We start from the raw sequence: 16,255 nt of genomic DNA, 5'->3' as shown, positions 1-16,255 counted from the left end.
AATATATTTCATCATTTGATTTCAACTATATAGTTTTTGGTTGCTCAACATGCATCATTTGAAGAAGAGACATGAGTCAAGTTCAGCCAAGTATTGTGACCCATACTCAGAATTCATGCTCTGCATTTAACCCATCCAAAGTGCACACCCAGAGAGCACTGAACATGAACACACACACAGAGCAGTGGGCAGCCATTAATGTTGCGGCACCCAGGGACCAGTTGGTGGTTCGGTGCCTTGCTCAAGGGCACCTCAGTCATGGTATTGCTGGCCTGAGACTCAAACCCACAACCCTAGGGTTAGGAATCAAACTCTCTAACCACTAGGACTTCCCCATCTAGGCCTAATCTTAACTGTGATATCTGTATTAAGATTCTTTAAGTTTCTGAATGTCGTGATGGGAGTCACACTATTTTGCAGTAATACAGTGCATGTCAATTCATTTAGATAATAAATAAGGTTATGACAGAAACCTAACACCATGTTCATGAGGGACTGGATCTCAAACCCAAGCTGTTTCTTGTGTTTCAGGACTGTCTCATTGATCTTCACAGGGAACAGATCTTGTCCTTGAAACATCCATTCGTCTGGAACTGTTTGATGTTCCTTTTTTCCATAAATCATGTTTAACATTTAGCGGTTTATATGCTCCAGGCAAAGTCTGACTTCTTGACTTTGCCAATCATCTTCAATCATAAGAGCAACTTAAAACTGATGAAATATATTACAACGAAACCTAACTTCATTGATATTCAGTGACCAAATAGTTTTAAACCTCTAAATATTTATGTCGTTTCCAGGCCTGGAAGTCACAACTTTAAAAATGTAAAGTGCAATTCTAAAGTAATGACGCAAGAGCAGGAAATAGCACAGGGATATCAAGACAAATAGCAAAACAGTCAAACTGTGAAATGTTATTACAATTTAAAATTACTATTTTTTTTTTTTGTTTTTTTTAGAATATGTAATTTCTGATGGCAAAGCTCAATTTTTTGCATCATAACTCCAGTTTTGGAGCTTTGCTGCTCAAGAAACATTTCTTACCTGTAATGTTGTAGTGAAGTTGTGCTGCTTAATATTTTTGTGGAAATTGTGGATTTTTATTTTTTATTTTTCTTCAGGGTTCTTTGATGAAAAGAAAGTTCAAAAGAACGGCATTTATTTGAAATCTTTTGTAACATAAATGCTTTTACTGTCACTTTTGATCAAGTTAATGCATCCTTGCCGAAAAAAAAAAAAAAAAAAAGGATCTCAAACTTTTTAACAGTACTGTATACAGATCTCTGCGGTGGTGTTTTTATGCAAACCCATACGCATGACTTTCCCCAAAAATGCCACAACATGTGCAGCATATGATTGTAAAAACCATAGAGCTCTACAATAGGGTTTTCTGATGATTAGTAATATTTATAAGCATATGGTATATTATTTACCATATGCAGCATTATTTAGCATTAATGATATACTAAATATTTATGATAAACTAAATATCCTGTGAAAATCAGATCCTAAACAAATAGATATGGCAGACATAGATATTCTTACATGTGAATAACTAGGTTTTACCATTACAATATGGTGCATGACTTGGGTTATCAGCTTCTAATGTGGTATCTGCATTTAGATATCGATGAGAAAAATGCTACAGCTACTTTGAGTATTTGTCTGCCCTCCAGTTGCAATGTTCTTGCGCTCATACGGTTCATAATATTGGTGCACTACTAAGCTAAACCTAAGAATCTGTGTCACTTTGAATCATTCTGTATGCAAAAATAAAAACAGTTGCCCTAAATGCATAAAAAGACCAGATCCTTCCACTGTGGCATGTGAGATATTCAAGCTCCCATCTGGAGGATTCTGCTCAAAAACGTATTTTCACTAAACCAGAGAAATCTATTGAGTTACTAAAGAAACACTCAAGAGGACCAGCTGTCCCTTTTGTTTCAATGATTATATTTGAGAATCAGTATTTTGTGGAAATGATGCAGTATATAAAAAAAGGAGATAGAAACTTATTATAACTAAACGTCACTCTACTTCTTCCGTCCCTGCACACTGCAGATGAGATTTGTGAGGGTTTGCCTCTAAATAATAAACATTCATCCCAACTCATCACCTGAGCCCGTGTTCAGTAGGATCCCGACCTGCTCAGATGATTTTAACAGGAACTGTAGTCACTTTGGAACTGATGTTCAATCCTTAGAAACTTTGCATATACATGATACACAATGCTTTCCTTACATCAACGCCATCTGTGAAACCCTTTTAATTTCCATAACGCGTAACTCATGGACATGTACTGTCTTCAAGAATTAGACCCAGATAGAATGGGATGTGCCAAGTTGTGTGTAAATAAATACGCTGACAAATGCAGCTCAAGGGACGGTCCCTATGAACTACCAAATGTTCGAAGTATCCTGGACATATTATGAAAAAAAAAAAGAACAACAAAAAATAGATGAGTGGTAAAAGGGCACAGTCAATTCAGTCTTTCTAGGGCACAAATGACGGGACAGGAGGCTGTGTAATTTATCAACAAGGTGAGGGGTTAATTCCTTTCCTGCACAAACACAGTCTCCTGCGGACACAGTCCTGCGTCCTGCAGTGTGATGTCATAGTCCAAGTGAGCGAGTCTTCGGCGGGGGAAGTTGGTGACAAGTTCGAAGCGTTCATTGGGGAATCCCTTGGACTGAACGTGTCTCACTAGTGCCTACAAACAAGAACAGAGGAAGAAAATGAAGGCTACATCTCCAAAACAAAACATAAAAATCTGAATTCACACATATATAAAATGTTTCTGTATTAGACGACATCTGCTGCAATCTTTTTTTCCTTTTTTAAAAATTGGTAGAGGATAGACATTTTGCTATTACGTTTTAGCTAAACTGCGCAGCCCTATAAACAAGCACAGCAAACCTGGATTTTTTAATTGAATTTTAAATTCCAAATAACTATTTTTATCTTTAAAAAAAATGTATGATAAATCATCCTGAAATGTTATACCCACCATGAGTTTAGCTTTAGCAGACAGTGCTATCTGTTCTCTCTGGCCGTCTGGGTATCGAAGCATTAAGCGTGCCTTTGGACCTGTCAACAGAGTCATTTTAGAATATTTTAAATTCTTACTAAATATTATTAGCATGTATAAATGTTCAAATCCTTTAAAGGGACAGTCGTCAAAAAGCAACCATTATTTACCTCACCAACAAAACCATTTCATTCTAAACCATTCTTAGGCCCCGTTTACACTAGTGCATTGTTTTAAAACGCTGTTTTAGAATGAAAACGATCCTCGTCTACACTGGCGTTTCCACTGCTTTACAGAAACGATGCCAATGTGATAAAGCAACGCTAAATCCGATCTGAACAGTCAGAAACGGATTTCCAGAAATGCGATTTGAATAGGATTCCAAACCACATGCAAATGTAGCTCGAAACGGATTTGCACAATTGGGATTTCATGTAGTTCATTGCCGTTCAGACCGTCTAAATATGATCAGATTTCAATCGGATTTGCACAAAAACCGGATTTGGGCTGACAGTCTGAATGAGGCTTATTTGAAGGGGAAGATTATCACAGAATACTTGAATTTCAGTCGGTTTCTCACCCTTCAGTTGAGATACGGACTACCTTTGGACTTTGACAGATGAAGGTCACTATGAACTATAATGAAGATTTTTCCACTTTTCTTCAGTGGAAAAAAAACAGCAATCAGGTTTTAAATGACATGAGGGTAAGCAAATAAGCACTGTTTTTTTTTTTTTTATCTTCATAAGAATTATCCCTTTAGACAACTGACATCAGAGAAATGGTGGATACCGTTATCGTCTGGGTCTGCTGTGCTGGTGCCGGCAGGTTCTGACGGCAGGTGTGATGTGGATCTGTGGTTTTCTCCCAGCCGCTGTTGGGACTCTGTTTGTCCTGTCTGACTGTGACTGAGCCCAACCGGATCTAGGTGGTTCTTCTTACTCTCCTCTTTCCTGTGGCATAACTCTTTGTGTGGGGACTTCCTGTGATGGGCTGGGCTGTCCGGCCTGGTGGGAGGAGCTACCTCTGCAGAGACGTGTCCATCTAAAGAATCCTCCCCTCCGACGGCCTCATTATCTGAACCATCCACTGAGATCAAGCCTTCGCTGTCAGAGAAAGGTTCGGCATCTGACTCCTCATCATCTGAGCGGGACTCTGCCTCGTCCTGGGTGGACTCGTAGTGTGTTTCTTGAAGAGAGGCCCTGATAGCGGCCTCTAACTGACTGTCCTCACTGGCGTCTATCAAACTCTCCTGTATAGACAGACAAAAGACTGTGATGTGAAGCAAAGACACATAAATGCTTTTTGAGGAACCTCCAGAACCTTAAACGTGAACACTTACAGAACGAGCCCGTTTGGCCGGAGGTTGACTGGACTGCCCATCCAGCTGCCCGTGCTCTGATAGGAAGCCCGTGACCTGATCCAGGAATGAGGTCACATCTAACTGGTTCCACTCAACCATCTTTTGTCCTGTATTTGTCAGAGGTAAAAAAAAATTATAATAATAAAGCTAAAATCTTTTTAGTTACCGTAATCAGTTTTTTTTTTTTTTTTACCATTCCCTGATAATGCATGCAAATGTTTTTGTTAATTTTTTTTTAAGCTTATGAAACAGTCACAACTTATTTTTGAAACAAACATATGGTACCGGATATATAACTTAATTAATGAGTGAATGTGCAAATATTTGAAAGTTTCATGGTATCATGTTATTACCATGCTTTTTTCTAATTACCATGCTTTTACTAGTCTTAATACTTTATCAATTAAAAAAATTAATTTAAAAACAAATTCTATAGTATACATGTATATATACATGGACTATAGCAAAACCAGACTTCTTCGTTGCCTTTTTATCGACTGAGAGCTTAAAATCTCAAAATACATCCTTTAATACCCATTTTAAAATCAGACTTTGCATTACCATGTAAATGGTACATCAATATCATGTTATAAAATATTTTCATTCATGAATTTTAAAAATTTAAGTTTGGAACATGCACTATAAAATCTATGTTCAAAACTGTGAGTGACAGTTAAGTACCGGTGGTACCGAGGACCCGGTCAGCCCAGTTCTTGACGCATACAGCGATATGAATTCCGCGAATTAGAAAACGCGGCAGAATCGCAAAATCCAGTAATGAAAATGAAACTTTTTAATATGGACAGCCACAAAATTTGTCAAAGTTAGCATAAGTAAATCAAATCTAATCTCCATATGGACCAGTCTCTGTAAATGTTAAGCCACAAAGGTTGGATGAAATATGAATCCTGCATGTTCCTCGCGTCTCTGTGTGACTGAATGAATGGCAGAGACGTGCGGGTTTATTTACTACATAGACTGAAGCGCGTGACGCTTGCAGTAATTTCAGCATCTACTGTCTCAATAAGGACATAAATACATAAACAACATCACCAGAACTGTTCTGAGTCACTTCACAAGCATTTTACCATTTCATCTGAATAAAACCAGTGTCAGTTTAAAGGTATTCACGTCAACTCCATTAAAATAAAAGTTAATTTTTACGTAAAGGCATTGTGCTAGAAATATTACTATTATTTAGTAGAATGTATGTGACCGTGCTACTACTGTTTAAAGAATTAAATCACACAATATTTCTTCCATGTTTTAATTTTAATAGCAAATTCCCTTTATTTACCAAAAATAAAATGTGTTTAAATAAAAAAAAATTAAAAGTCAAATTAAATTTGGGTGAAACTTGTTTACTGTTTTTTATAATTATATTACTTGTAGAAAAACTTTAAACACAATTGTAAATAAGTATAAAGAATGGCATTGGTTTTATTTTTGGTGATAAAAACTGTGTTTTTTTTTATTAGCATATTTTTGTGTTTTGCTTTGGTAACGAAATTGGTACAGAGAACCGTGGATTTTCACTGGTATCGGTACCGAATACTGAAATTTTGGTACAATGACAACACTAATATATTGTATAAAATTCATACAAACATTAGTGCAATGCACCAGTATTATTTATTGAAATCAATGAATTTAATAAAAAAATCTAGTTCAAAATGCATGTGCTAGGTTTTTAGCAATGTACTCTCAGACTCAACTTGCATGGACTTAAAAATACATTTTCTTATAAATGTATTTATTTTATGTTCTTTTTTTTTTTACCCCCCAGATATTTTTTCCATTTAAGACATTTAAATGAAATGAATTTAATTGTGTGCCATGTAAACATATTTGCAAAACAGTACGAACATTTTACCAAGATTTCAAATTTTTTTCATAAATATTGTTTATATAAATACAAATATATAACTTGTTATAAATGTATTCATTTTATGAGACATTTTTGGATTCCAATATATTAATCAATATATATTTTAATCAAAAACATGCTCATTATAGAAAAGACACATTTAATGCTTGATTTGTCATGAGTATCTGAAATTAATTGATTTTGATATTTTTCAGAAAATGCAACAAATCAGTTGAACACTACCTTGGGTCTCTCACCTGTACGTGGGTCCAAGATAGAAATATAGGGGAACTTGTTAAGCTTGTAAAACTGAATGTACCTCTGTCCTTCCTCACTGTCATGGTACACCTGTAAGCAAAAACGGCTTATCTAAACAACTCAAAAGCTCACATTAACTATTCAAGAAATATGGATGACAAAGAGACCGAAGACATTTATGTCTGTGTAAATGTACCTGCCAGAATATGAAGTGCTCTCTGATTATGTTTTTCACAGCATCATTGCTCCACACGTCTCTGTTTAGACACTGACAGGCAAAATCCTGGACATTCTGAATGTTGATCATCAGCCATTTGTTCTCAAGCTGGCCGGAGTCTTTCGCCTGAGGTGACAAAATACATTGTGGGAGTGTGTTAAATCACATAGTGAGAGATAATGAGGTGACTTGCAGGAATATTCTAAAATTAAAACAAATTAAAGCATAAACAAGCTTTGTAATTTTGTTGTGTTGAAATGATTTAGACTGTTATATAAACTGTCCAAAGTACAGGTTTCTATGAAACCTACAGATTATTTTTTTGAAGACAAAATCAATATTGTTCTGAAATATTACCTTGGGCCTGTTTCTTAAAAAAAAAAAAAAAACGGTTTCATTTTGTTTGTTATAAAAAAAAAATAAAAAAAAACCTTTAAAAAAAATTCACTTTCAGATTAAAAAGATGATCAGTTTTTCATTCTGCAATGGATCATTAAGAGCATGCTCATTTTTAAAAACAAAAGTCAAATCAGTCAAAGATGCTGTCAAAAAGGCTGAACCAGGAACATTTCTTCAAGATCTGATGCCACCCAGCCTGATTTTTTGTTCTTTCCTTATGTAAGACTCACAACAGCCTGAACTTGTGTTTGGACACTCCCTGATTTGCAGGGCTTGACTTGTTCTTGGCCAAAAACAAAACCCATTATTACTAGGATGGCCATATGCGCCATTCAAACGGGACACGTCCCGGCTATTTTAATTATTTTAATATTGCCTAAAATATCCAGGTTTTGGCTGTTTGCACTGTGCAGGTCAATCACTGTGTGACATTCATGAGAGCTATAGAGAGCAGACCAGACAGCTCCTTGTGCTTTCAAATCGCTCTTGTGTGTTTGTTTGACTTGAAGCGGTGCTGCGCACTTTGGTGTCTTTTTTTGATCAGTGCTCAACAAACACGTGTGCATATTTGCATCGCTTTGATCGTTCCCTGTACAGGTGCATCTTTAAAAAATTTAATATCATGTAAAAGCTCTTTATTTTTGGTTATTTAATGAAAAAAAAAATCTAACTTTCTTATATTCTAGATTCATTGCACACAAACTGAAATATTTCAAGAGTTTTTTGATGGTTATGACAGCTTAGGAAATTTTACAATTCAGTATTTTAAAATATATATATATTTCAGTTAGTTTAGTTTGATTAACTTTGAGTATAAATACTGGGTACCTCTTGGGGTAGTTTAGAACATGCAACCACAATTATGGGAAAGACTACTGACTTGGCAGTTGTCCAGAAGACAATCATCACCCTCCACAAGGAGTGTCAGCCACAGAAGGTCATTGCAGAAAGGGCTGGCTGTTCACAGAGTGCTGTATCAAAATATATTCGTAGAAAGTTGACAGGAAGGAAAAAGCATGGTAGGAAAAGGTGCACAAGCAACAAGGATGACCATAGCCTTGGGAAGATTGTCAGGAAAGGAGATTCAAGAACTTGGGAGAGCTTCACAAGGAGTAGACTGAAGCCGGAGTCAGTGCATCAGGAGTCACCACACTCTGACGTCTTCAGGAAAAGGGCTACAGATGTCACATTCCTAGAACCAAGCCACTCCTGAACCAGAAAAAAAAAAACATCATTGTACCTGGGGTAAGGAGAAAAAGACCTGGACTGTTGCTCAGTGGTCCACGGTTATCTTTTTAAATGAACAGTACATTTAGAATTTCATTTGGAAATCAAGGCCTGGAGTCTGGAGGAAGACTGGAGAGGCACAGAATCAAAAGTCCAGTGTGAAGTTTCTGAAGTCAGTGATGATTTGGGGTGCAGTGACGTCTGCTGGTGTTGCTCCATTGTGTTTTATCAAGTCCAAAGTCAATGTAGTCATCTACCAGGAGATTTTGGAGCACTTTTTGCTTTATGCTGACAAGCTTTATGGAAATGCTGATTTCATTTTACAGCAGGACTTTAGCACCTGCCCACAGTGCCAAAACCACTTCCAAGTGGTTTGCTCACCATGATATTACTGTGCTTGACTGGCCAGCCAACTCACCTGACCTGAACCTCACAGAGAATCTATAGGGTATTGCGAAGAGGAAGATAAGTAACATCTGACAAACAATACAGAGGAGCTGAAGGCCGCTATCAAAGCAACCTGAGCTTCAATAACACCTCAACTGTGCCACAGGCTGATCGCCTCCATGCTACTCTGCATTGAAGCAGTAATTTGTGCAAAAGTAACTCCAACCAAGTATTAAGTGCATAATTAAACCTGCTTTGGAGATCTTGAACATTTCTGTTTTGTACATCTTTTTTGATTGATATTTGAGCAAATATTCTAATTTTTGTGATACTGATTTTTTTTTCTCCTAAGCTGTAAGTCATAACCATCAGAATTAAAACAAAAAGAACTCTTGAAATATTTCAGTTTGTGTGCAATGGTATTAGAATATAAGAAAGTTAGCTTTTTTGAATTAAATTACAAAAAAATATAGAACTTTTCCATGATATAAATTTTTTTTAGATGCACGTGTAGATCTCCCCTTCTCAAACAAAGCCCCACGATTGGTTGATTATATACAATACCTGCATGCTATTGGTCAAACTGCTTTGGATGTTTTAGGCAATATTAAAATCCTGTCCGGGACGTGCCCCGTATGAGCGGTGCATGTGTCCACCCTAATTATTACACTGACAAAAAACAGAGGACTGAAGCACACAAATTAGCCGATCACTGGATGTGTTAATGGTAATACTAACTGGTTTACTAAAGCAGTCACAGAGCTTACCGTCTCAAAGCTGCCTTTGTGCATGAGTTCAATGGGGGGACGGAAGAGATCGGCTAGAGTGCTCAGCTTCTTGTCCACTGCACTTCCGTTTCTCAACTCCTGCTCCTGTCGCACTAAAGAGTCACATCACAACAGCAGGATTTCAGAAGAAGCACTAGACCATGTGTGCCAAATGCCTCACATGTACTTACTGGTTTCTGTCTGAAAATCCCGAAATCCATCAAAGATTGATCGTGCTGGTCTACGCCTCTTTGGTACTGTGAAGAGAGATATTACCAGGGTTTCCCAAATTGGGGTTTGAGAGTTAATGAAAAGCTAATAAATAATTATATTGAATGTAAATACATAAATGAGGCTGTTTGATAATTGTGAAATAGATTAATTTGATTATCAAATGTTGGATTTAATTAAATATCTGTATAGTCTGATGTGCTGCGTAATTCATAATGAAGCGAACATAAACCTGATAATTTCTTCCTCATAACTACTATTAGGGCTGTCAAATCGATTAATCTGCTAAATAAAAGTTTGTGTTTACATAATGTGTGTGTGACCCTGCCTGGAGCACAAAACCAGTCATAAGTAGCACAGATATATTTGAAGCAATGGCCAACAATATACTGTATGGGTCAAAATATAGATTTTTATGTTATATCAAAAATCTTTTAGGACATTAAGTAAAGATCATGTTCCATGAAGATGTTTTGTAAATTAACTACTTTAATATATCAACGCTTTATTTTTGATTAGCAATATGTATCGTTAAAAACTTCATTTGGACAATTTTAAAGGTGACTTTCTCAATATTTAGAATTTTTTTACACCCTTAGATTCCGGATTTCCAAATAGGTGTATCTAGGCCAAATATCGTCCAATCCTAACAAAACAAACGTCAATGGAAATGATGATGTATAAATCTCAATTAAAAAAAAGAAAAGAAAAATAAAGACCTTATGACTGGTGTTTATGTTTGTACAATTAGGGCTGGGTATATATCCATATATCGATATATATCTAACGATATGATCATGCGCATCTAGTCAGTAAATCTGGTTCCATGATTCCCGCTAAATCGCCATCACCTGCTTATAATTGAGTGGCATTTAATAGACAGAGCCATAGATCGCTGACAAGCTACGTAATATTGCTTTCATTATCGAAGGCGATTCATCTGGGATAATGAACGGATATTGCGTAGCTTGTGATGTATGGCTCTGTCTATTAAATGCCGCTCCATTTATAAGCAGGTGATGGCGATTTAGTGGTAATCATGGAAGCAGCTTTACTGACTAGATGCGCAGGATCATATCGTTAGATATATCGCCCAGCCCTATGTACAATGCACACATATCATGCAAACATAAACTTTTATTTCCCTGTGGCTCAAGTGGTAGAGCATGGCGTTAGCAGTGCAAGGTTGTGGGTTCGATTCCCAGGGAACACATGTTAGGTAAAAAATGTTAGCCTGTAAGTCGCTTTGGATAAAAGCGTCTGGTAAATGCATAAATTTAATTTAATTTTGAATTTATTTTGAATGCAATTAATCACGATCTTACTACATACTCTTCCTCTTTGCTACTACAAAATAAATTATTTTTCGGTTTCTGTGTTTCAGTAATCCAAAATAATTTCAGTGCACTTTTAAAAAAGTGAACATTTAATGAATTATAATTATCATATTGTCCTTTTAATTTACAACAGTAATATACTTTTGTCTTTATTTTTATATAATTCTATAATTAAACCTAGTAATATAATAATAAATATTAACATTATTATTTTTGTTTAATGATAATTGTGTTGATTTTTATTATTCAACTTGATTGTTTTTTTTTTTAAAAATCAGTGTAAATCTAATGTGGACTGAGACACTATCACAACTAAAAAGTTTCCACCTTAAAGTCTAGCTACAAAGATAGAATAAAACACTTACACTTAGATTAAACATTTTATATATGTACTTGCATGCCCTTTGACCATTAATTGGAAACAGAAAACCGTGAACATGCAAATACGAGAATAAATAATTTAAATACAATCAATTCTCAGGGGTATACTTGGAGTCATTTTTTTACACCTCAGGGGTTTGGTGCAGTGGTGTAGTCCTAAAGAAAAAAAGTGGTTTACTATTACCCAGTCCCACCACCATCACCACACACACACACACACACACACACACACACACACACACAAAAAAAACATTTTAATGTTGTTGGTTTATTAGTAATTAAAAAAAATAATATCAATACAGTGCACTCTAAAACTGGTCAACAGATTATTTTTCAAGTAGTCTACAGCATGACTTCCAGGTTGTTCCAGCCCATCTGTCGACGCATTATTACAGTTCTATATCATTTCAACATGTTTCTTTTTAATTATATTCACTGTGAAAAGTGCTTCATAGATACATTTAATTTTTTTATTTAATGTTCATTGCAGCGTGTAGGCATGCAGGGCTGTATTGGGGTTAAAATTTGTCCCACGAGTTCCCCCATTGATGTTTTGCTGGGTTATAGGGCCTTCAATTGGAGTAAATGAATGAATAAAACAGGACAGAAACAAATGATAGAGATTACGGAATTCAAATCAAATGCTTTTTTGTCAGATAGAAATGCACTTGACATAAAGCAATGATTTGAGCTAGAATGCCCCAAAAAAGTTATGCCTACTTCTAATAGATTCTGTCACCATTTCCTCACCTTCAGGTTTGCAATTGCATGAGGGTGAGGAAATGTGACAGAATCTATTAGAAGTAGGCTTAACTTTTTACTTTACTTTCTTCTGTGGATCACAAAAGAAGATATTTTGTAGGATGTTACCCTTGATTTCTACTGTCTGGACAAAAATGGTCTTGGAATTCTCAAAATTATCTTCTTTATGTTCCACAGTAGAAAGAAATTCATACAGGTTTTGGAGTGACATGATGTTGAGTAAATGGTCACTTTAACTTTTGGGTGAACTATCCCTTTAAGAACATTACGATTTGGAAATAATTTATATAAGACACTTATCTTTAATCTGGCTCTTCAATCAAACATTTGCTCACAATTAGCAGGCCTATTAGAGTAAGATGGTGGTCACAAGAAGTAAAACCACGGTAAATTACTATGGTGCTGAATTGACTAGCCTATGAATTGGTGTTTGACTGATCAGCTCTTTTGCATGCGGCTGGCGGATGCATTGCGTAGGCCCGTTTCACACTTTTTTTTTTTTTTTTTTGAGTATTTGCTTTTTGCAGTTTTGTGTAATTTAAAAACAGTGCCTAATGTAGGGGAGGTCTCCCTCGCTTCGAATGTCATGGTGTTCCTGGCGATGGCATTTGAGCAGAGTTCTCTCGCTCAAGTAGAAAATTTACCAACTTTGACAAAGAATCACGAGTTTCACACAACTGTATGGGACACCATTGAAGGGGAAGCTACATAATAGTAGATTACAGACTTACGAAGCAACAAAACAAGCGAGTATACGCAAATATTGATCATTCAAATCAACTTAGATGTGTAATACGCAAACAGCCCGGGGGAAAAAGTAAGCATACGGCGTATACTTGCGTATGGCCCCATACTTCACCACTGGTTGGGTGACAAAAAAGTTCAGGAAGCACTAGGTTAGAGAGAGAAGATGTATAAATGGGAACTGTACCTCCAAACAAGGGCTCTGGCTCCACCAGAATGTCCTGCTTCTGAGGAATGGGTGCTCGCACGTCATCTCTACCAGAGAGGAGAACACAACATTCAAACTCAAAGCACAGAGCGTACAGTGACTCAAAAAAACAATCCAGCAGCTTGAGACCAAGAGCTTTTGGCGTGTCATATGAAATCACTCACTCTTCAGGGGGGTGTCTGCTGCCGGACGCCCCGGCTGAACTGGCACTTGTGCTGGGTTCCTCTGCGATGCCCCCTCCGTCTAGAAACATGGTGACGGCCATCTCTAGGTTATTGTTACATGCTTCCAACATATGCTTCCCAACACTCTCTGTGGCTCCTACAAACAAACACACACACACACACACACACACACACATGCAAAGATATCAACAGCATGTGTTATGTGAGGTGAAACATAAACACACTGGAAAGAAGACAACAGATGTACTTCAGGAGGTTAATGTGTAACTGTTAACACGGTACTGGTACTGCTTTTACAAAAATATTCAAATAACAAGGATTTCCTTTGATTATATGGTGACATCATATTAATCCCAAATAAACGCAATGCTGTTTCACAAAATAAACAGTGCAGGTTTACATCTGTAATATTAGTTCGAAGGACGCACAGAAGCAGCGCTCGCTCGTTTCAGTTCTTAACACCCGCCCCTTCAGAGAGCGCGCATGCGCACAACCAGCGCATCTTTCACCTCAACGAAAAAGTAGCGAGCTGCGAAACATGGCTTGTATTTTCTGACCAACAGAAACGAAACTATCAAATAAAGCACACCATCATGCGATGCTCAAAAGCAGCCTTTTCGCACACTTCCAAAGACAGTTAAACTAAACCGTCGTAGTGCTTTGAGAACATCATAGTTATGTGTGTATCTTTGACTTAGACTCGAGTTGTGAGAAGCACACAGAGAAACGGAAAACTGATTTGAGGATCAGCCTCCACAAACCGCCATGTTGTGGACTGTGGCTCACATGACACAGTTGTCGAAGTTGTTCAACACACTGCTGCCTGGAAACATTCAGTCACACACAATCAACCTGTAGCATTTACATTAAGCCGTGGGTACAATAACCGTAAATCAGTGCAGCACTAGTCAGGTTTGAATTGAAATGTGCTACACATGTAGCGAGGGTGAAATAACAGAAGTAAGGTTAAAAGCACATGCTCAAAGTTCAGTCTCAGAGAGTTTTACATTACCATCAGTATACTTAAAAAATTGTCTACATTAGGTCGCCCCCTTTCTGTTCGGATTTATTTTATCTTGCATGTAGATCCATATTAAAGTGCAGATAGCAGCTAGCCGAAGCTTTCGTTGGTCTCTTTGCATGACAGAGGGGGCAGTAATGATGATGCCCTCGTCCCTACACACAGCATTTCTAAAGACCTCGTGTTTTACTCAAGCGAAATGGCCTATGCAAAAATTCCCGCAAATGCAAAATGTCAATATTTACCAGTTATGGCTGTGAACTGTTGTATTACCCATTAACCCCCGGGGCTGATGCGTCTCCGAGAGTCGCCATCTTGCCGCCACTGACAACAACACGACTGCACGCATGCACGGCATCGACCAATGAGATCTCTTTCTACATCTGCCTCCGCGCGTCACCTCCGTGGATCTCTGGGTAATGTAGTTCATTCGTGGTATCACGGACTAGAGTCTACTGTGCGCTGAATAAACGGCTTTGTTTGTATGATCAAAGGTGTGGGTGCTAATCTTCAACATGTTTCAATAGACATTCACTTTGTTAAAAAAATTTTTTTATCTGTAATGACAAAGGAGAGAAATGCCATGCATTTATATTTCACTAAATATACTATATTTAGAATATATAGTAAGGACATTTTGATTTGTAATTAATTCTGGACAATATACCAGTGTTTATGACAGTATAAATTGTGCTTTAACCACCATGTCTCTCAAGAGAGACAATAAGAGAGACAGTAACACAAATTCAGATGGGGGCAATTTTCAAGAAGACCCAATATTTTTGAAAATAATAAGACTTATTTAGATGAAATTATGTAAAATATGTAAGCAATGATCATAACAGTATTTTGATCAAGTTTGACACATGAAATTGTCAGAAATTTAGCAAAATGTATCAAAAAAACTCACCATACATGCACCTCTCAGATCAGTCAACTCCTGCAATGAAAGTAGTCTAAAGAGAATCCCTTTTCATCCACTGTTCTGACACCACAGACAAAATCATTCTTAAAATATATCTATTTATATTTACAATATAACAATTTATTTGTGTCAAAAAAATTATATAGTTGTAGTTTTTAGGATAGCTCTTTAATGTATCGTAGGAAAATGCATATTTTGTTACACATGGAATATCTTAAACTCAATTAAATACGTATTTTTAAGATTTCAAATTGCTTTTATTCTAAAGAATACAAATATGAAACACTTTGATTTTTTTTATTAAACTGCTGCAAAGGGACATTGTTTACGAGTTGTACTCTCTGTTAACAGATACTCTGTTGCGAAATCTGAGATTCATGAATAATCTAATGTAAATTTTGCATACAGCAATCATTTATTGTGCGTAAATGCAATACAAGCTCAATTTAGGGTTATACAGGCTAGAAGTAGTAAATATATACAATATATATTCATATGTAAAATATATTTGTGCTGTAATATTGTATACTGAATAAAATTAATATGTAAATGAATGTGGTTATATAACATTATTTAATGACAATATTTGTTTTAAATATGACAAATGCATGACCTTTTCTGTGTATCAGTTTTTATTAAAAGCCTAGAAGTCTATGAAATGTGTTGATGAAAATCATGCACAAGATATATCTGGTATTTATGTATACGGTTAATGAGAATATACTTTCTTGAAACATTTCCATTAGGATCTTGGTCTTTCCAACTTTTCTGTATTTAGCAACATCCACTAATGCGGTATTTTCATATGAATATTTATGTGAAACGAGTTAGATTGTGAATCAGAGGACCTGCACATCTTAAATACAAAAACATCTTAAGAGCATTGTTCAAATTTAGTTTATTTATAGTACATTCAATTCTGAAACAGTCAACCAAGCTTGTAAAACA

General features: G+C 36.3%; 1 pseudogene; it reads right to left on the bottom strand.

The window, feature by feature from the left end:
- Positions 1-1,572: 1,572 nt before the first annotated feature.
- LOC113045608 (UBX domain-containing protein 7-like) lies at positions 1,573-14,711 on the bottom strand (annotated as a pseudogene).
- Positions 14,712-16,255: the final 1,544 nt, after the last annotated feature.

The sequence above is a fragment of the Carassius auratus genome, chromosome 27, assembly GCF_003368295.1.
Source record: "Carassius auratus strain Wakin chromosome 27, ASM336829v1, whole genome shotgun sequence".
Taxonomy (NCBI): Eukaryota; Metazoa; Chordata; class Actinopteri; order Cypriniformes; family Cyprinidae; genus Carassius; species Carassius auratus.
Note: the sequence above shows the minus strand (reverse complement) of the source record. Positions and strands in the feature narration are given on the sequence as shown.